At 45.1% G+C, this 22873-nt stretch overlaps 1 protein-coding gene across 3 annotated transcripts in view; it reads right to left on the minus strand.

Annotated features, from left to right (window-relative positions):
- The window catches only part of RALB (RAS like proto-oncogene B), an 80217-nt gene that overhangs the window by 41981 nt on the left and 15363 nt on the right, over positions 1 to 22873 (minus strand). Inside the window, exon 1 of one of the 3 annotated variants that reach the window (XM_075070314.1) lies at positions 7637 to 7796. The exons of 1 other annotated variant lie outside the window; for it this stretch is intronic. The gene's annotated coding sequence lies outside the window, so the exon portion shown is untranslated. Of the gene's footprint in view, positions 1 to 7636; positions 7797 to 22873 lie in introns of those variants that run through there. One more of the 3 variants, XM_075070315.1, reaches the window with a different exon arrangement.

A 22873-nucleotide genomic window follows, 5' to 3' on the forward strand; every position in this document is an offset into this window, starting at 1 on the left:
AGTAGCTTCTTCTGTCAGCGTACAAAGAATATTTTCTTCTTTTGGACAAATTCATTCCAAACTGAGAAATTGTTTGGGACCTGAAAAAGCAGAAAAGCTTGTTTTTCTCTTCCAGATTATGAACAAACAGGAAAATGAATGTGAAGACAACTGAGTCAGCTGCAGAATCCAGTATTTTAAGTTTTAAGCTGTTGAGGCTGACAGTCAATTTTTTAAAAAAAATTTAATTAACTATTTTAGTTAAAAACAATTTAATAAAAACAAACCTGATTTTAAAAAACTAGAATGTTTAACTAAATTCAAATATTAATATGATTGTTTTGTTAAAATATTATAGGTTTGCTGTTGAAGAAAAAATCCAGAATACCTAACGTTGTTGTTTTAGTTAAATAAAACAATTTAAATGTCTGTCTGGTGATGCTCTCCTCCTGATACAGCATGGGAAGAAAATCCTCCAAATGTTAATGATTAACCTGTTGAATTGGAGATATTTATGAAGTTACTGGGAGGTGAACTATCTGCTTCAATTACTAAACAATCATTCATTTTCTGATATAGCTGTAAAAGTAATCTGAAAAGTTTTCAAAATAAATCACTTAAATATATAGTGTGTACCTTCTAAAAATGAAACCTTCATTTCTGAGTTGTGAAGAATACGTATTAAGGTTATAACAACCAACAAAAATGCACTTTTATGTAGAACTCCATGATTAAATCGAGTCTTCCTGACTAATGATTTAAATAATAATTTAAATCATTAATCTGATTTAAATCAAATCCACCCTGGCTAGTTCAGTTACATAAATTACATAACTGAAGTCCATGTAACTTAGTGCAGTGTAGACACTGCTGTAAGGGCTTGGCTACACTCACATTTTACAGCGCAGCAACCCTCGTGCTCAGGGGTGTGAAAAAACACCTCCCTGAGCGCTGCAAGATGCAGCACTGTAAAGTGTCAGTGTAATCAGGGTGGCAGCGCTGGGAGCACAGCTCCCAGCGCTGCATGCTACACCCGTAAAGGATGTGGTTTACATGCAGCGCTGGGAGAGCTGCCAGTGTCTACACTACAGCAGTGTCTACACTGCAGCGCTGCCGCTCTGACCACACTCACACTTCAAAGCGCTGCCGCAGCAGCACTTTGAAATTCCAAGTGTAGCCATACCCCCAGTCAACTTATATTGACGGAAGACACTCTCCTGTCAACATAGCTTCTGCCACTCAAGGAAGTAGAGTATAGACATCAACAGGAGAGCACTCCCCCATCAATTTAGCATGTCTTCAGCAGACCCACTAACGGTATGGCTACATTTGGAGATGTGCAGCGCTGGGAGTTACAGCTGTGTTCGTACAACTGTGTAGGAACAGCGCTGCAGTGTGGCCAGATTTGCAGCACTGTTGAGAGTGGTGCATTGTGGGCAGCTATCCCACAGAGCACCTCGTCCCATTTTGGCCCTGTGGGTTGTGGGAAGGGGACGGAAGGGTGCAGGTCATTCCGCTTCCTGTCCCAATGCCCTGTGGTGCATAGCTTCACATCCCAGCAGTTTGGCGCCATTGTGAGTCTCTGTGCAGCGCGATTTATGTGGGAAATGGAGCCCGAGCTGCTGAGGACTTTGCTGATGAATGTCGCCAGCACATCACGTTTGGGCAGTTGAGCTATTCCTTCAGCTCCAAAGTGACAGAGAGGATTCCGACGATGATATTGAGTCGCCTGATGCGTGACACTAAATTGCTTCTGGCAGTAACGGACATGCTCAGCACCATGGAACACCACCTTTGGGCTCGGGAAACAAGCACTGAGTGGTGGGATCACATCATCCTGCAAGTCTGGGATGACAAGCAGTGGCTGCAGAACTTTTGGATGAGAAAAGCCACTTTCATGGGACTGTGTCAGAAGCTCACCCCCACCCTGCGGGGAAAGGACAAGAGATTGAGAGCTGCCCTGTTGGTGGAGAAGCGGGTGGCTATTGCAATCTGGAAGCTGGCAACTCCAGACAGCTACCGATCAGTCGCGAACCAGTTTGGAGTGGGATAGTCGACCGTTGGAATAGTGTTGATGCAAGTTTGCAGGGCCATTAATTGCTCCTGCTAAGAAGACCGTGACTCTGGGAACGTGCAGGACATTCTGGATGGCTTTGCACAAATGGGTTTCCCTAACTGTGGAGGGGCGATAGATGGGACGCATATTCCTATTCTGGCACCACCGCACCTGGCACCCGAGCACATTAATCGGAAGGGGGTATTTATGGTTCTCCAGGCACTTATGGTCACCGTGAGCGTTTCATTGACATTTACACAGACTGGGCCTGGAAAGATGCATGATGCACGCATCTTTCGGAACATGGCCTGTTCAAGAAGCTGCAGCCGGGACTTTTTCCAGACCTGAAGACACAGTAGGGGACGTCGAAATCCCCATTGTGATCCCCCATTGTGATCCCTGAGACCCCGCTTACCCGTTTATGCTTGGCTCATGAAACCGTACACAGGGAAGCTTGACAGGAGCAAGGACCGGTTCAACTATAGCTGAGCCGGTACAGAATGACTGTGGAGTGTGCTTTCGCCGTTTAAAGGGATGCTGGAGATGTCTTTATGGGAAGCTAGACTGGGGGAAAGCAGCATCCCTGCGGTTATACCGTGTGCTGTATCCTCCATAATATTTGTGAAGGGAAGGGTGAAACATTCAGTGAGAATGGACCTCTTGAGGTTCAACGCCTGGATGCTGAATTTGCACAGCCAGAGGCAGGGCTACTAGAGAGGCCCAGCACAGGACTACAAGGATTAGGATGCCTTAAGGGAGCAATTTGAAGCTGAAAGCCAACAGTAATGTTTGGTGTCTTGCAAGAGAGTGAAGTGCAGTGGTTACAATGATTTTGCAGTGCCTGTTTTTCCTTGGGGTACAGTATCTTTCACTTTCTGCAATAATAAAATGTTAAAAGCCAAGAAATCATTTTATTGAAAAGACAGTAAGTAAAAGACAGGGGAGTAGGGTGGTGAACTGTACAGTCAGAGGTTTGAATATGTCTGCCTGGAGTGCTGTGCAATGCCTGCTGCACTTCAGAATGAAAATGCTGCATGGTGATGGTTGAGTGCAGAGGGTAAGGTTGTAGTTCTCAGGGCTGTAGGTGAACGTACAGGTGTTGGGGGCAGCTGGTGGTGGTAAGAACCTGATACTGGAAAAGGGGTTTTGAGCTGACTTTGGGGCACAAGGGAGAGAGCTTTGGGATGGTGGGGGGCAGCACGGGTAGTGCTCTGCCTGCATGGCTATGAGTGACTGCATACACTCGTTTGGCACCCCAGGAGGCTTATCCAGCTGGTGTGTGCTTTTCTTCTTAGCCAATTCCTTTCTCCTGCTTTCTGTTTCCTCCACTGCTGAATTTTTTCTCTCCAGTCCTGCAGCCTCTTACTCTCTCTGGCAGACTGATTCATAACTGCTTTCACCAAATCTTCTTTGCTTTTTCTTGGTTTCCTCCTCAGGTTCTGTAGCTTTTCAGCTAGTCTGTGATAGGATGGTGGATTACTGTTACTATTCAGGACACTTAGAAAAAAACAGAAATAGAAACATTTATTACAGAGGCTGCATTGTTTATAATCACAGTTAAAGAGTTTTAGTCTCATTTGTAGCATCCTTTACACATAGCAAACATAGCAGAGAGGCCACAGCAGCGAAGACGTGTGTGAGTAATGGGAATGAGTGATTAATGAAGCATCTCACTGCCACAGCTCACGTGGGAAGGGCAACTGCTTGAGTCAGGGCTGCACTGGGTTTCTGTGCATTGGGAAGCAGAGAGCAGCTGGGGGTGGGGGGGACCTGCACTGAACACTACCCTACCTTTTCCACAGGATTTTATCCTGCCGATCTCTCGCTGCGCGGGTTACCTGGGAAAGCGGGAGGGTCTTCTACAGCAAGCGGATTCCACCCTGGTCCCTATGCAGCTTGCCTGTTGCAGCAATGGTCCCCCACCCTTACGGCACAGTGGTGCGGATGCGTTAGCCTGACTGGGGAACAAGGGACCACAGTGCTCTCCCTATAAACTTGCAAAAGCGCATTGCCCACACTTTGGCTGAAACTTTTGAAGAGATTAACAGAGGCCGATTACTGAGACGTGATAGACCATATCAATGGCTATTCCACATCTAGGCACGTGCATGCAGCCATAACCACCTCCCTCTCCCAAACATTCCATCCTTAAAATAAAAGCTGCTTACCGGGAACCCGCTCCTCTGCTGCTTCTTCACCAACAAGTTTCAGCTGCTGTGACTGGCTAGCTTCCTCCTGGCTTGAGAAGAGCTCCTGGCTGCATGCCTCTGGATCCGGGTGTCTCACCACCCCAGTACCCTCACTCCAGTTTTCTCTACCCCCTCCCTCTCCTCTCCCTGCTCTGAAACTGTCCATCGGAGTCCTCGGATTGGCAGTGGGGTCACTCCCAAGTATCGCATCAGCTCCTGTAAAAACGGCAGTCATGGGGCAGCCCCTGAGCAACGCTTCCCTCATGGGCTTTGCAATAGCACTCCGCAGCTCCTTTACTTAACCCTGCACTGCACCGCGTCCCGTTCATGCCCCTTTCCAGCATGGACTTTGATATCTGCCCATAGGTATTCAAATTCCTACGGCTGGAGCACAGCTGTGACTGCACAGCTTCCTCACCAAAACACTGATGAGGTCCAGTAGCTTGCCAGTGCTCCATGCTGCGGCTCATTTGGCGGGTGGAGGCATGTCACTGATTGATTACACTCCACACCTGGCTGAGCAAACAGGAAGGGGATTTTTAAAATTCCCGGGCATTTAAAGGGCAGGTCACCTGAGCCCAGGGCAGTGGAGTGCGAAACGATGAGCAGAGTGGCTAAAAAGGTTTCTGGATACCTCCTAATATCCTGGAGGCCAATAACAGTGCTTTAGCTGGCCACACTTGATAAGCAGTGCTGCATCACCAGCGCTGGAATCGTTACACCAAGCAGACCAGGTATACAGCCAGCGCTGCAGCCAGGGAGTTGCAGCGCTGGCTGTGCCTTGCAAGTGTGGACACAGAGTAAGTTGCAGCGCTGTAAACCCACCACCAGGCTGCAACTCTCCAGTGTAGCCAAGCCCTAAATCGACACCGCTGCATTGATCCACAAATGCAAATTATAGCCGGTATGTAACAGCCTCATTTATTAGCTAAGAAAGGTAGTCAATCCATCTACAGAAATATACACAATTACAATCCAGTCTGCCCTCCTAGTCCCTCCTACGCTTTAACTACCAATATATTGAAAATTTAAGAGAACATCAACAATGTGCTTTCTGAACACAGTCAATCTCCAAAGTTTCAGAATACTAGTCACACAACTTCTCAAACTTCTGGTGGAAGGGGAAAAAATTAGGCCTCTCACAATAGCAATGCTTAAGGAGCAGAAATATTAAATTATTCCAAGGTTTATTAAACAAAAACCCCACGTGACCTTTTGCATATTTGCAGTAAGAATTTAAAATCTGGCTTTAAATTAGAAAGATCAGGATGGTCCTAAAACACTTGTTGAATCTGTATGCCCCCTTTCCGCCACCCAAACATACATGACCCAAAAAGGAAGCAGGCCAGATGCCGACTTCCAAGTTCCAGGGGTGTTGACCTGGTTCTGCACCCAGACCCTGCCCCTCCCCCACCCCTTCCTCCAAGGCCCCACCCCCACCCCACCTTTTACTGCCCCTGGTCCACCCAGTCCTGCCACTTCCCACTCAGTTCTGCCCCCTCCACCAAGTGCACTGCATCCTCACTCCTCCCCCAGCCTCCCGCATGCTGCCAAACAGCTAAATGCAGTGGGTGGGAGGCAGGGGGAAGGAGGAGGAGGTGCTGATCTGTGGGGTCTGCTGGTAGGTGGGAAGCAGGGTGACCGGTCCCGCTATTCGGGGCTTTTTCTTATATGGGCACCTATTACCCCCAACCCCTTGTCCCGATTTTTCATACTTGCTGTCTGGTCACTCTAGTGGCAAGCGCTGTGGGGGTGGGTGGGAGGTGATAAGAGGGCTGCTGGTAGTTGCTCAGCACCAACCATTTTTTCCCCATGTGGGTGGCTCCAGCCCCAGAGCATCCACAGAATTGGTGCCTATTAAGCAGGGCTTGACTATATCTATTTTAATTCTTGCAAGTGGCCCCATCTCTTGGAAAAAAGGTAAAATCTAGCCTAACCTCCCCTTTAAATTGCATAATTTGGCTGGTTAGTTTGCCCCATATCTCACTCTCCCCTTTATAGTAACACTACATTTGGGCACTGTCTTTTCCTCTTTCAACATCTATACTCAAAGGTTTCACAGAGAAAGAAAGCATATTTACAAATTTGCAACAGGTAAAGAGAACCCAGCCACGTAAGACAAGGTACTTCAGGGATGTCCAACTCAGGCAAGGACGATACCATCTGAAACTCCCAATCTTGCCCAGTTGCCCACCAAGTGTTTTCTCTTGCCTACCCACAGTAATTTGTGAAAAATAAAGATCTCTGCACACATCAGGGTGGGAGTGGCAGCCTAAAACACAACGCACAATTCCCAGGGGACTTAAATGAAGCAGCATCAGTCATTAAAGCGCCAAGCCGTACTCATAAACATATGGCAGAAAGACAACCTCACACCAAATTCTGAATTTCATACAGGCCCAAGAGAGACAGGTTTTCTGAATTAAACTGAGGATGCAACCTCCTATACATGCACAAAGGTCATCCCCACCTGAATTCCAGACAGGGTATGGCAGTGGTTCTCAAACTTTTGTACTGGTGACCCTTTTCACATAGCAAGCCTCTGAATGTGACCTCCCCCCTTATAAATTAAAAACACTTTTTTAATATATATTTAACACCATCATAAATGCTGAAGGCAAAGTAGAGTTTGAGGTGGAGGCTGACTGCTCACGTACCCCCATGTAATAACCTCACGACCCCCTCGGGGGTCCCACCCCCCCAGTTTGAGAAGCCTGGGGTATGGTATCAAAGGGCCCCATTCCAAAGCACAGGGACAGCCCCACACACACTTGGGGGCGGGGGGTTTCCCAGCCAGTGAGTTCTCCAAAGGTGCCTGTGTTATACAGGAGAGCAGAGCAGATATCACACTGGTCCTGTCTGGCGCTGGACTCTAGGAAACTCTGAATCTTCGGAAGCACACCCTTCCTTACACCCCCTTCAACTCCAGCCGGCTGGGCAGACTGCCCCGACACTCCTTCCAGCCCCCCACGGTGAGGAGAGTCCGCCACGGGCCCGCACCCCAGAGCACAGCTGGGGCCCCTTCCCCCGGGGCACTCCGCAGGCAGGGACACCCAGCCTCCCCTGAGGGGAAGGGGGGACCCCCACTTGCGGGCAGCCGATGAGAGGCGGTGGCGGGCTCAGGAACTCTGTACGAGAGGGAGCGGGAGCGGGAGCGGGAGCAAGAGACCCCCCCCACCACACACACACACACACACACACACACACACACACACACACTGCAGAGCTTTGACTGTGCTGCCGAGATGGGCCTGGGCCAGACCCAGCAAGGGGGGTCCCCTAACCCCCGGGGAGAAGCCGCTGTGGTCCGAAGCTCCAACCCCTGGGGAGTGACAGAGTCCCGGACGCCAGGGAAGCCCCGGCTCCCATGGGCGGCGGCGCGGGGGGGGGGGGCAGTCCTGACCCGCCCTACCTGGGGCTGACACCCGGCTCCTTCCCCGCTCCGCCGCGGCTCGAGCGCCTCCCTCCCCGCTGAGCTCCCTTGCCTGGGGTTCCGCTGCGCGCTCCCGCCCGCCGGGCACTTCCGGCCGCGCGCAGCCCCCTCCCTTCTTCAGCCGCTCCGCCCAGTGCGTGAGGCGGGCCCGCTTCCGGGTCACGTTGCGCCATCTGCTCACTCGCAATGCAGGCAGCTGGAAAGGGCGGGCCTGGCAGGGGTTCGGGGGACCGCGGGAGGAGACGGGGGTAGTGTGGACGGGTGGGATGGCAGGGGAGGGGTGGCTGGTGTTGGGAGGGTGGGATGGGAGGGGGAGGGGCCGGGGACGCTGGTGTTGGATGGCAGGGGAGGAGCAAGGAGGGCTGGTATTGGGATGAAGGGGAGGGGTGATGTGGGAGGGGTGAGATGGCAGTGGGAGGGGCGGGGGAGGGCTGTATTGGGATACGTCTCTCTTCGTGTTGGGATGACGGGGAGGGGGAAGTTTGTTGCTGGGATAGGTGGGGGAGGGGGAGACATGGTGCTGGGATAGGTGAGGGGGTGGTGGTGTTGAGATGACAGAGGCAGGGGTGGGGGAAGCTGGGGTTGGGATGAAGGGGAGGAGTGGTGTTGGGATGACAGGAAGGCGAGGGCTAGTGTTGGGATGGCAGGGGGAAGGGAAAGGTTGTTGCTGGGATAGGTGGGGGAGGGGTGGCATTGGGATGATGGGTGGGGTGGTGTTGGGAGGGTTGGGGTGGTGAGGAAGGGGTGAGGGAGACTGGTATTGGAATGGCAGGGGGAGGGGGAAGGTTGTTGCTGGGCTAGGTGGGGGTGGGATGGTGCAGGGGGAGAGGCTGACAGCAGGGGTGATGTGATGTTGGGATGGTGGGGAAGGCGTGAGGGAGACTCGTGTTGGGATGGCAGGGGAAAGGGTGGTGCTGGGATAGGTGAGAGAGGGAGGGCTGGTGTTGAGAAGGGAAGGAGTTGGCAAGAAGAAGGAGGGGAAGGGAATTTTTGGATCCAGCATGCTGAAGATTAAAACCCAGAGATACTTTTTACTTCACCATCTGAGATATCAAAGAGTGGACATGAACTCTCCCTCAGACTGTCCCAGTTAAAAGACACTCTACAACTAAGGAAGAAAAATGTGTGGGGTGGGGGAGCCGAGAAAGGTGGCAGCAATACCACTGCTTAGCATAGCAGCCAGCTGTCCATCAGGAATGGAGAGGGGGATCAAACACTCAATAAGCTGTGAAGCCTTGTTTTGAGCCAATGCTGGATGCTGCTGATACGCACACTGAGTTTTTCTCTCTCTCTCTCACTCATATTTATCATAAGATGCCAATAAAATATATAAAATATATTTTATTTGAATTAGGGTAGTAAGAGGATAGGGATGGATAGATGATGAGATGGGAGGAGATGGTTTTGTTGTGAGGGGACACAGTTGCTAAAGGTCCAAAGTTATCTCTCTTTTTAGGAGTCCCATCCTCACCTAATAAATCAGATAAGCAGCCAAAGAGCAGCTTGCAAAGTTTTCCAATACACTCTGCAGCTGCCTGCATATTTAATCTCAAGTAGCCGCCTATGGAAATAATTTGCAGCATGTCACACTGGCTTAACCTGAGCATCACCTGCCTTGTGGAGACTTCAAGTGTGTCTGCACTCCAGCTGGGATCAAGTCTTCCAGCCTGGGTAGACTGAGGCTAGCTGCTAAAAATAGTAGTGTGGACACTGCAGCTTAGGCTCTCAAACTCACCGGACCCCTGATGTTAGAGTGCTGGTGACTAGCCCCACTCTCCATCAGAGTTACAACATCCACACTGCTATTTTTACATGTTAGTGTGACCTTTAACCACATCTATCCTCTATTTATTGGACATGGGTGAAGGGGAAATCTAGACTTGTAAAGTAATCCAGGCATGTCAAAGCATATTATTTGATATAATGATTTGAATCAGTATGCCCTGTGACCAGTATTATGTGCATGGTTACCATAGACATTATAAGGTGTGTTTTTGCCTCAGTACTTCGGGAAGGAATTTTACAGATCAATTTAGAGGAGATTAAGTTTCTTTGTATTGTATCAGTGGGTAGCCATGTTAGTCTGGATCTGTAAAAGCAGCAAAGAGTCCTGTTCCACCTTAAAGACTACCCGACATATTGGAGCATGAGCTTTCGTGGGTGAATACATGCATCCAACGAAGTGGGTATTCACCCACGAAAGCTCATGCTCCAATACGTCTGTTAGTCTATAAGGTGCCACAGGACTCTCTGCTTCCTTTGTATTATTATTTGCATTGCACCAACTGTATCCCAGATGCTTTACAGACATTAAGAGGACAAATTCCCTGCCTCAGAGGGGTTAAAATCATAGATAAATAAACCTCCATCTGTTTGAATGTTATCTCCAACTGTTCCCTCTCATCATATGTTTAGATTGTGAGTTCCTTGTGGCAGGGACTGTATTTCTTATAGGTGCATACACTATCTAGCATAATGGGAACCTGACTGGGTGCTTTTTGTGCTACAGCAATAATTATTAACAACAATATCCTGTGTGTGAGCGAGCAGTAAAAAAGTTTTGTTTTTTTTTAAAGGAAGAGTAAGATATATAGACAACTTGGAACAACAGCTACATTTTATAAGTGTAAATAAACTAAAATCTGGGGAGAATGTCAACTGGCATGAAGGAACTTAGAAATCATGGTGATGAACATGATAGGTAAGTTAGATTTGCTACTAGTGAAATGAGTTGACCAAAAGAAGTGGGTTTTAAGTAGGGATTTGAAGGAGAGATTGGGTGACACATGGGTTCAGGGAGGATGTTTTAGGTAGAGGAGGCAGAATGAGAAAGGACGTTATATTGAGCCTGATTCTCCACTGCCTTACTCTCTCCACCCAGTGTTGTCATTTACACTTGCGGAAAAAGGGCATGAAATTTCAGCATCCGTGTGACTGGAGAATTCTGATTTGGCAATGTTTTACAGCACTTTGGCCAAGTGCAAATGACTGCACAAGGAGACCGTAAGTGGAGAATCAAGTCCATTGGCTTCAATGGGCGTGCCACCCGCTCATACCAGTTCTCAATTTGGGCCATTGTGTTTAATACAGAACTCCTTACATGCAGAGTTTAATGATAGCATTATATAGTGTTGAGAATGAATGCCCTTCTGTCTCATTCCAGTTTCTCTTTGCTAGCTGGGATCATCTGGAATTATCCCTTATACTAGAATACCGGCAATACTAAATACTGGTTAGGTGGATCAATGCTGCAAGATCCCTCAGAAAACTTCCTTCCATATTTCCATTTATTGCTGTTGCTGACATATCTTAAAAGCCATTATTAGTTTTTGGTTTGTGGAACCTGGGATTTTGTACAAATATATCCGTTGTGATATGAACAGCTCATATGACATTTTGAAGAGAGCATATGCATACCAAAGGCTTCCACCTAGAAAGTTTAGAAACAACTGTCCTTCCAGCAGTTAAATTCTTGAGTGCCACAGAGAGGTATTGGAGTTTTCCTCACGTTCTTGGCTTGGATCTAAACTTCATTCTGAAGCTCCAGCTCAGATAAAAATCCCATTAATATCTGTAGGAGTTTGCCAACATAAGGGCTTCAGGATTCATCCCCTCTGTGACTTTGAATCATAGATACTTGTTTTACTGCTATGAACAAATTTCTGCCACTGTTTCCACTGAAGATTATACAGGTTAGGAAAAATGAGTTTGTAATCGTCCTTGCCTTGAGTGTCATCAGTGTAGTTGTCAGCTAAGCAGGAACTGCAAAACCTTTATAATTGAGGAAGTTTGATTTGCAGAGCCTAGTTGTAGTTTGTGGCACCGGAAGTTAGAAAACCAGAGCAAGATTCTTTCCTCTGCTGAGATCTGTTCCGTGCAAGGGACAGCAGGCTGTGGGAGTCCGTTACAACTCCCTGATTCTCTGCCTTGCACAACTCCACCCCTAACCCTAGCGTAGGGTAGAATGACCTAGGCGCTGCTCTGACCTTTGTTAGCTGGCAACAATTCCTAAGGGACTACAGGACATCTGAGAAGTGAAGGAACCCAGCTAGCTGTGATCCGTCTACATTCCCAGGATGTCCTCTACACTGGAGTTGAGGTGGGGGTGTGGCTGTAGGGGTGTTGGCTATACCTGCAGAGAGTTTCCTTCCACTCACTGAGAGTATTCACAATTGGCCATGTGTGGTCAATGTTCTGCAGTACCTGAGTGGCACCAAGGGGTGGATCAGGGGAGAGAATCAGGCCCATAACTTTTTATTTATTTATTAGCAAAATTCGTAGTCTGATTCTGATCCCACATCAGAACGCGGCTGTAAGTCAAGGAAGTTAAACTAGTATAGAACTGGTGAGACCAGAATGAGGTGGATTGATAAAGAATACATTTGGGATCCCATTTATTTTTTAGCAGAATCACTTTTCAGAATAGAACTGTGCTGCATGTGGCTATGAAACTTTGATGCCCTTTGTTTTCAGAGTATTAGACCTTACATTTAAAAGCAAGCCTCCCATGTGCAGAGTTTGTCAGCCAGTTTATTCTCAGATACTCTGACGGAAGAGAGAGACATACAGTGTGTTCACTCACACAAACTTTTGTTCTTTCTAACTTTGTTGTTGTTCTCAATGTAAAACAAACACAAAGATCTGTTTGGTCTTTGTACACGGAGAAGCATAACAACAACCCCACTGTAAAGATGATTTTGGACCTTTAAAAGGTTGGGACTGGCTCTGTCATGCTCTACGAACTTCAGGATTCAAAAAACCCAGGTGGAGTAAACTGAAATAGTGGCTACATGTGGGAAACAACTCATAGTATGTGAAATATAACTGTTTTTGACCTCGCAGGAGTTAATGGCAGTTTGATTTCCTCAGCCATTTCCTCTTTGCCACAGACAGCAGAAGTCATCATGGTGAAACAGACTTTCAATGGAAAATCATCCTGCAGCTTCGGCTAAAGCAGAGATTTGTGACAGGATAAAACCCCAAGGTAATTTTTAAGAGGAAGATTCTTAATGACCTCTCCCAGCTTGTGAGGCAAAGGATTTCACATTCCAAGTGGTTTATGAGTCTTGCACCTGCAGGTCAGCATAGTAATCAGTAGCATGACAAATGTAGGGCTGGATCTTGCAACCTCACATGAGTTCTCTTTACTCATACTTGCAGTTCCACTGAGCCTGATCCTAATCCCCTTAATCAGGGCCTGATTCTGATCCCATTGAAGCCAAATAGCGTTTAGCTATCGATTTCCATGAAAATAGGGCTTGCTTAGGAAAAACTTCTATAGAAGGCAGGGAGAATTTTTCCTCAGTAACGGTACAGCAGACAATATTGAGAATATGGCTTACTGAGTTAATTGGTACAACTCAGTTGAGTAAGGGATGTAGGATAGGGATTTGAACCAGTATGGAAAATGCTGCATGCTGGGAGAGGATCAAATCTCAATTGTCACTTATTCATAAGTCTCCACAATAAGGAACTAAAATTAAATTGTCCAGATCACATTATTGATGTATGTATCAGTTAATAACATGAGTAACTGGATGTGATAGCAACCAGACATCTAATATGAGGTGATCAATATTTCAAAATGAAGCCTTGTCAATGCAAAATGCATTAAGAGATCTCAAAGTATCTGTTTCTGTATATATAGTATTTAATTAAACTGATTTATTCTCTTACAAAGAGACCAGGTCAATATCCTCATCTAGAAATAAAAACCATAGCTTGTTATGCATTAAAAAGAGACCTGCATATTTGGCTCTAATGTCATTTCTCTTTTTAATTTTATAAACAGGTATTGCAAATATTGTGAGGCATGGAGGCCTTTTATCCAATTAAACCGAGTAATTAAACCCTTTTCTCCAAGAACTATATTTTACACAAGATAGATTTTTGGATCTAAATTTAGTTACTCTCTCTCATTGTATTATTCACGTCTCATTATAATACTTCATAGAGTTACTCTGACAGTGCCTGAAAGCATATGTGATGTACACAACTCTTTTTAAAAGTCAAAAGAAAGGAGGGGGATGAGGTGGACGAGGCTGTCTTCAGGCAACTAACAAAAGTTACTAGATCACAGGCCCTGGTTCTCATGGAGGACTTCAATCACTCTGATATCTGCTTGGAGAGCAATACAGCAGTGCACAGACAATCCAGGAAGTTTTTGGAAAGTGTAGAGGACAATTTCCTGGTGCAAGTGCTGGAGGAACCAACTAGGGGCAGAGCTCTTCTTGACCTGCTGCTCACAAACAGGGAAGAATAGTAAGGAGCACAGTGGTGGGAACCTTGGGGCAGTCACCATGAGCTGGGTCGATTCAGGATCCTGACAGAAGCGAGAAAGAGGCCAGACAAAATATGGGACCTGACTTCAGAAAGTCTAAGACTTGACTATCCTCAGGGAACTGATGGGCGGATGCCCTGGGAGAATTAACATTGAGGGGAAAGAAGTCTCAGAGAGCGTCGCTGTATTTAAAGGACTCCTTATGAGTGCAGGAACAACCATCCCAGTTGTGTAGAAAGAGCAGTAAATATGGCAGGGCGACCAGCTGTGCTTAAACAGTGAAATCCTTGCTGATCATATAACACAAAAAAGAGCTTACAAGAAGTGGGAAATTCGATCAAATGACCAGGGAGGTACAAAAATGATTGCTAGACATGCAGGACTGAAATTCAGGAGGCCAATCACTGTTGGAGTTGCAGCTTGACAGGAGTGTTAAGAGTAACAAGGAAGGGATTTATAGGCATGTATGCAACAAGATGATAATCAAGGAAAGTGTGGGCCCTTACTGAATGGGAGCACCTAATGACCGAGGATGTGGAAAAAGCTAATGTACTCAATGCTTTTTTTTTGCCTTGTTTTCGTGAACATGGTCAGTCCCAGACTATTGCACTGGGCACTACAGTTAGGGAGGAGGTCACCAGCCTCTGTGGATGAAGAAGTTGTTCAGGACTATTCAGAAAAGTTGAGATGAGCACAGTCCATGAGGCCAGATGCACTGCATCCGAGGGTGCTAAGGAGTTGGCGGATGTGATTGCAGAGCCATTGGCCGTTATTTTTGAAAAGTCAAGGTGATCGGGAGGTCCTGGATGACTGGAAAAAGGCTAATGTAGTCGCCATCTTTTAAAAAGGGAAGGAGGGGATCCAGGGACTACAGGCCAGTCAGCCTCACCTCAGTCCTGGAAAAATCATGAGAGCAAGTCCTCAGGAATCAATTTGAAGCACTTAGAGGGAGGAACAGTCAGCATGAATTCACCAAGGGAAGTATGGCCTGACTAACCTAATTGCTCTCTATGATGAGATAACTGGCTCTGTGGGTGGAAAGCAGTGGATGACTTAAGCAAAGCTTTTGATATGGTCTCCCACAGTATTCTGCCAACAAGTTAAAAAAGTATCCGGCTGGATGAATGGACTTTAATGTGATAGTAAGTTGGCTAGATCATCGGGTCAGCAGGTAGTGATCAATGGCTACATATCTAGTTGCAGCCAGTATCAAGAGATGGGTCCCAGGTGGTCCTGGGGCTGGTTTGTTTAAATTCTTCATGTAGTCTGGAGGATGGTGTGGATTGCATCCTCAGCAGTTTGCAGATGACACTAACTGATTGGAGGGTAGATACGTGGCAGGTAGGGATAGGATACAGAGGGGACCTAGCAAATTAGAGGATTGGGCCAAAGAAATCTGATGAGGTTCACAAGAACAAGTGCAGAGTCTCTGAGGACAGAAAATCCCATGCACTTGCTACAGACTAGGCCAAGTGGCTAGGCAGCAGTTCTGCAGAAAGGACCTAAGATTCAGTGCGAGAAGCTAGATATGAGTCAACAGTGTGCCTTCTTGCCAAGTGGGCTAATGGCTTTAAGTGTATAAGTAGGGCATTGCCAGCAGATCGAGGGACGTGATGATTCCCCTTATTCGCTTGGTGACGCCTCATCTGGAGTACATGTCCAGTTTTTGGCCCCACACTACAAGAGGATGTGGAAAAATTGGAAAGAGTCCAGCAGAGGGCAACAAAATGATTAGGGCTGTAGCACATGTGTGATGGTATTCTAGCCCCTTTGACCTAGAGTCCCAAAAGATGGGGTACCAGCATGAATCCCCTAAGCTTAATTACCAGCTTGATCTGTTAGTGCTCCCCAACCAGGACTTGCAGTGCTGGTACACTCTAGTGCCCCAAAACCTTTCCAGGGTCCAAAGACCCAGAACCCTGGATCTTACACAAGGAAAGTAAACCCTTTCCCCACCTTGCCTCTCCCGGCTTTCCTTCCTGGGTTACCCTGGAAAATCACTGTGATTACAACTCCTTGAATCTTAAACAGAGAGGAATGTTACCTTCCCCCCTCCTCTTTCCCCTCACCAAGAGGCCACACAGATTCAAGCTCCGTGAATCAAACAAAGAGGAATTCACCTTTCCCCCCTCCCTCCTCTCTCCGGAGAGAGAGAGACAGAGATAACACACGAGAGCAGGTTTTTCCTCCCCCCTTCTTCTCCTTCTCCCACCAATTCCCTGGTGAGTGCAGACTCCCCTCCCCTGGTCTTACAGAAGATAACCAAAAAATCAAATTAGATTCTAAAAAAAAGAAAGTTTTTGAATGGAAGAAAGAAAAACCAAAGTTGGTCTCTGTAATCAGATGGTAAATTGTTTACAGGGTCTTTCAGCTCTAGACACTAGAGAGAATCCTCCCCAGCATACATACAAATTGCAACAGAGATACAATTCTTCCAGCCAATACAAATAAAATCTAACAGCGCAGATACACATTTGCAAATAAGAAAACAATCCAAAAAGACTAAAACTGCCTTTCTACTTGTCTTCTATAATTGAACACGAAAATAGGCGCCTGTAGGTACATCCGGTCACTCTCAAACCCAAGAGAACACCCAAGAAACACAGATACACCAAAAAGATTCCCTCCACCGAGATTTTTAAGTTATCTTGCTCTCCCCGCTTGGTTCTCTGGTCAGGTGTTCCAGGTTCACTGTTTGTTAACCCCTTACAGGTAAAAGAGACATTAATCCTTAACTATCTGTTTATGACAACATGATTTATGAGGAGAGGCTGAGGAAACTGGGATTATTTAGCCTGCAGAAGAGAAGATGAGGGGGGGATTTGTTAAGTGCTTTCAACTACCTGAAAGGGGGGTCCAAAGAGGATGCATCTAGAGTGTTCTCAGTAGCAGCAGATGACAGAACAAGGAGTAATGATCTCAAGTTGCAGTGGGACAGATTGGTTTAGGTTGGATATTAGGAAAAACTTTTTCACCAGGAGAGAGGTAACTGGAATGGGTTACCTGGGGGGCGGAGGGGTGTGGAATCTCCTTCCTTATAGGTTTTTAAGGTCAGGCTTGACAAAGCCCTGGCTGGAATGATTTAGTTGGGGACTGGTCCTGCTTTGAGCAGGAGTTTGGACTAGATGACCTCCTGAGGTCCCTTCCAACCCTGATATTCTATGATTCAGTAGCTTTCACTGCACCAGCAACAATATCACTCTGGACTATGATATTATTAAATCTCCTAGTCTAAGGGTTGGCCCCTGAAAATCCAAATGCTGCAGGAATTGATTGTGGTGATTAAGTAAATGATATGCTTTTCTCTTACTTCATTTCTGAATCATCGTCCCAACAAAATTTCAAGAAAGCACCATACTCCCAACTATGCAGCCTTTTGTATGAGCTGTGAATCCAAGTACCAGTAAGATGTAGTCCTTAAATATCCCATGGCACTTTTACCAAGGGTAAAAGTGTTAGGCCATGTGTACTGAGCAAATTCCAGTTTATATAGTTATATTTTTCATACTTAAATTCCTCCTGTAAATTCACTTTGGTATAGATTCTTCCCTTCTTAAGCTCATGTAATGTGTTGTGCACTGTTAATCAGCTGTTGCATTTCACCCCAGAGATGACAGCCCTTCAGCAATGGGTAACTGGTTCCTTTCTGTAGTTTGTCCAATTAGTAAAGTTGATAAAGAGATCCAAGTAGCTGAAAAGGTGCTACACAAATGTAGTATCATTATGACATGATTTCTGTTCATCTTAAATCATTCAGTTGTTCATAGTAATACTGGAGAAACAACATGCATGATAATCTTCTGGGCTTCTGAACATCTTTACTACAGAGGGGACATTTACCAGTAATGCTGTTCAGCGTTCATATGTTCATTTACACAGTATTCTTCTATAGAAACAACATGTTTCTTGTGGTAGGGAAGCCAATATACCTACAAACGGCTTCTCATTTCCCTTTGACTAAAATGATTAAAAAGAATGATATACTTTAGGTTTGATAGTTAAGGAAAGTGATTTAAAAATGAATGTACTGTGTACCACAACAGTATTGTACAACAGCTCCTCTAGTGTCCCTATCTTCTCAATCAACTATAGCCTACAGTTACGGGCCTGTCAAAAGGAGTTGAAATTAACTTTTCATTACAACCCTAACTGCTAGAAGCTAATTATGTTAGTATAAATTACTAGTGCTCCTCCTGCTTATACAGACGTTACTCGTCCTATTAATTAGCTCAGATAACAAATGAATACTTAAGTGCCTGTGGTTACAAAATAGATATCTAAGTGACATCCCTTATTTCTGCTTTATTCCTCTGACGTATGTCCTGCAGCTATATTGAGATACCATTAAAACTCAGGGATGATATTCCTTTAAAAAAGCATGGAATGGATTATTGAACTTTTGTGTCACAGTCCTCAGCCCCCATGTGGCATGGAAATAAAAAATAATTTAAGTACAGCAGGACACTCACTCTCTCCAGTCCTGAAATGTAATGCTTTCCGGATTTCCATGATGGATTTTTTTGCATAAACATAAAAATGTAAAGCACAAAAGCATAAAATTCTGCATTAAAATACTATTGAAGGAAGAACAATTAACAAGAGCCAGGGAATTCTCAGTAAGAACTTATTAAACCATAAATGATTCTTAGCCGAGGGCTAGCGCATAATGTTACACACAACGTACAATGTGATTCTTAAGCACCAAAGAAGTAGTAAAGAACCTTCATGCTAGGTAATATGTCTGTATTTTGCATTGAATAGGGTTCTGTATTTGATTTAGTGAGGGTGGTAAGTTTTATTAGGAGACATTAATACCCAAGTTAACTAGAACAGAAATATGCTGACAAGTTGTTTCAAATGACACTTTAAATTGAAGTAGAGGTGCCCAAATTTTGCAAACCTGAGGACTGCCGATGGGGTTCACCTAACTTGTATACAGTGTACTGTGTAGGGCCAGTTCTTTAGCTGGTGTAATTCAGCATAGCACCGTTGACGTCAGTGGAGCTACATTGATTTATAACAGCTGAGGATCTGGCTTTATATGTTAACAATTTTTTTCAAAAATAAATGCCAGTAATCCTAAATTTGTCTGATTTGTAGTATAACACATCTGGGCTTGCAGATCTTGTCCTTTCCCAGCATCCCTTGGGCTCTGGCCATTCTTTGATCAAACCAAGTTTAAAGTCTTGATGGTAACCCTGGGCCAGAATCCAATCTCCATTTTAGCCCATTGACATTACTCCAAATTTACACTAGTATAACTGAGGCCAGAATCTGGCCCCATGTATCTGTACTGAAGACTGCCAACAAATTCCTTTAGGAGCTGCTGTCTGTTCACCTAAATGGAAAAAAATGTGCCCAAGACATGTCTGTACCTGTTAAGAGGCTTGAGAACTATGATTTTACTTTACTCATGCAATCACCGTTGTACAACTTTGGGATCATGTTTATTGGGTAGCTTTACACAAGCTTTTAGGGGACAATTAATCAAAATTTGACATTTCTGATTGTAAATTGCTCAAATCTATTCAGACCTGAAATTCATCCTCAAGCCAGATTTTGTGAAGGACAACTCTAGAAACTTTGGCTTCATTTGTCTGATCAGACTATTAATACCAGAACACTAATGCATCTGAACTGTCACATATAGCTACATTCCTTTCATAACCCAAACCAGGGCTTTACCTTTTATATATGCCTCTCTAATAGTCTTAGTAGGATTAAAGCCAAGCATCTGAACACACACGACCTGTCTTTCTGCTGCTTTGCGTCCTTTGTAGTCTTTTATATCTGTAGAAAGTGGATGTGTAATGCTACCAGATCAAAATGACACCTTGTGCTGGTGAAAATGACATAGAACGTGCAAGACAGTGGGGAATTGGGGCCATAATGTATGCATGAAGCTCTACAGACTGGTCCAAAGTTCATGAAAGTCAAGCCAGAAAATTCAAATGTAGTCCAGAAGTGGTTAATTAATGTGCAGCATCCAAACACTTCCGTATTAGTGAGAGTGCTAGATTTTCAGTCAGTTTTACTTGCAGTAATCTATATTTACACTTCATTCTAATGTGCTGGTATCTTCTGACAATCAAATCGGCATTACTTTTCTGATAAAAAATGAGTGAAAGGGTACCTCTCTTCAAAAGTGAAATGATGGCTCAGGAAGGAGAATCTAGAGGTCTTCAACACTAGCTGATAATGCTGAACCCCGCACAGTAGTGACCAAAAATCATTACCAATAGATGTTTGGTGGCACATAGCAAATGTTGGTCTCGGGCTGCTTCCCATTGGAAGCTTAGTGGGGATATGAATAGGGGCAGATATTCCAGGCATACTGGATGGCTCAGAAGCATGTACATAGTTGGGAATGGGCAAGAGAGGCAGATAGGTAGACCCATATTTTAAAAGATGGATGGATTTTTTCTTACATAAGTGTACTAACTCATCAGGTTACTCCCTTGTAAGTTCAGAAAGGGTCTTTAAATAAAACAAGCCTGAGAGCTTATTGTTGAGTGGAGGCAGCTGTCACTTCCTTCCCCACAAGGTGTGTCCTCACATGCACTTTGGAAACCAAATTTTTGCCAATGTGGTATGACATATGCAGGCAGATGCCAAATGGAGTAACCATGTCACAACCCTGGAAACCCATCTTTTTCACTTTTCTTTGCAGAGCTTAACCATGTACATCACCCCAGCTTGATGCAATCCCACCTTTTTAACTTTCTCTTTGCAAAGCGTAAGCAATGTGACCACCTGCTGCTGCAGCTCTCTTTTGATTAGCTTGTGAAGAATTCTTTGCTTGAATCAGCTGGGGATCCTCAGAGTCTTCCAGACAAAAGACTCAAGCAGTGATTGGGATGGTGGTGTTCTTAAAACTTCTCAGGGGATTTTCTGGGGAAGTTTCAATTCAGCAGGCAATGGATAAAAATTCAGCTGAATTTTTAAAAAACGAGTTTGTATTTTATTCATCTTTGGCTGATATTAGCAGAGATGGGCCTGATGTCCCAGTATGATCTTTGCTGTATTGTGGCGGGAAGCAGTGAAGACCCAGTGTTTTGGTTCTGCCCATTATAAAAATAGGGGACCATTTGCAAAATTCAAACTTACTTAAAGTTCAGGGCTGTTCAGATTTGGGAGTATGCCTCACATTCATCTTTGATATTTAGTTGACATTGAGTTGATATCTACAGTTCTTTCCAGAATGCTTTGTTCAGCAAGACGCCTAGTTCTTACTAAATTCTTCACTATATGGATAAATCACATTCAAGTTTTCCCACTCCGTGCTTTCAAGCATCATCTTGCTGCAACCTTTGTTTAAAAAAAAAAAATTAAAAAAAAGGCCAATACGCTACTTTGCATGAAAGTTAAAAATAAAAGCAAGTAAATATAACATTTTGGAAGAAACAGAAAAACCTTAGGATTTGAAAACTGAAACTTGGGGAAAATTTTGGCAATAGAAATAAAAAGTTTGAGCCTCTTGTCTATAGCTGGGACTCTTTTCTGCATCCTCAAAAATCATCTGTATAAATTAAAATATAAACATCATTTTATAAATTCTTGAATCTGTGTTGCTCATGCATTCTTATTACAATTCCAGCATGTATGTCCTGACACAACCTCAGTTACGCTACCGTGTTCTGGTTAAATGAGAATGAGATTTATTTCCTAGCTGTGGGAAACAAACTCTCCTCTACCTCCAGAGCTTTCCAAGTTGATTTAAAGCTGTCTGCATCCTCATGCGATTATTACACATGCACAAGTTTACTGTACCTCATGATTGAACTGTTGATCCTTGACACAGCTATCACATGGCACAGGTGAACTTTCTTATAATTACTAAGTCTTGTTTCTCTGTAACAGGTATAAATTAAAAGGAATGTGTCCTGTCAGTTCACAGAAGCTCCAAGTGTAAAAACAAGAAGATGTGATTGATGTGTTTTTGCCCTTAATTGCTGTACCTACAACCTACCACATCAGTTTCACCAATTTCTTTCTTCTCCCTCCAGTAGAGAAATCCCCAAGCTGTAGAATAACCTCTTTCCTTCACCTCCTCACCTCACCTCCTCTTGCAAGAGCTGATAGCAAGAATGCCAAGCCAAGGCAGTTGTAATAAATCTTTGGCTGTAAAGACTTCAGTCATAAGCAGGCACCACATGGCCTCATGGGCATCAAGGTCACAAGCTGCGGATAGGGGTGGGCAGGGCAATAGACAGTGCAAGTTTTCTCTCAAAGAGACAGGCCCCTGACCACCTGAGCTAAAAATATGCCTCTATTGGCTGCAGGGGTAATAGTAAGGTTTATTATTTACAGACCAGCCACTAGAGGGTGACACACATTTCATGCAGTACAGGGCCATGCAGTGCTTAAAGTGTGGGGTGGGCAGGAGAGAGAGAAGAGAAAGTGCTGCAAGGAGTCACAGACCCAGCAAAAAAACATTTACTGGGAGCCAGGTTGCCAAGGGGCACACTTTGAGCACTGTCTTACTGAAGCTGCTGCTGCTGCTCAGATTATGACAGACCCTCACTTTTTTTCAGACTGCTTTAAGCACTGGGGCCATGCTGCACAGATACACCCACCTGAACATTACAGACAAATTTATATCTGTCCCATCTTTTCTATCTACATAATCCCACCTCGCCTAGCAAAATTCCAGCAGCCACACTTGCTACTCTTCCCCTGCAGATTTGGAGGGGTAGCTTCCCAGATCACTGTCATGCTCTGCAATAGCTGCTTCAGTTGATGTGAAAATGCATTCTCCCAGACCCATGAGGTGCTCCCAGCTTGACAGCAAGACATATGAGGTGGCACCAAATCTCTGGCTACTAGTATGCAATACAGACCAGTCCATCAGGGAAGTGGTTATGGGCTCGGTTCTGGTTCAAACCTAGCCCAGGACAGTAGTGACTGGAAGTTGTTACCATAACAAAAACTACAAA

Source organism: Chelonoidis abingdonii, chromosome 10, assembly GCF_003597395.2.
Source record: "Chelonoidis abingdonii isolate Lonesome George chromosome 10, CheloAbing_2.0, whole genome shotgun sequence".
Classification (NCBI taxonomy): domain Eukaryota; kingdom Metazoa; phylum Chordata; order Testudines; family Testudinidae; genus Chelonoidis; species Chelonoidis abingdonii.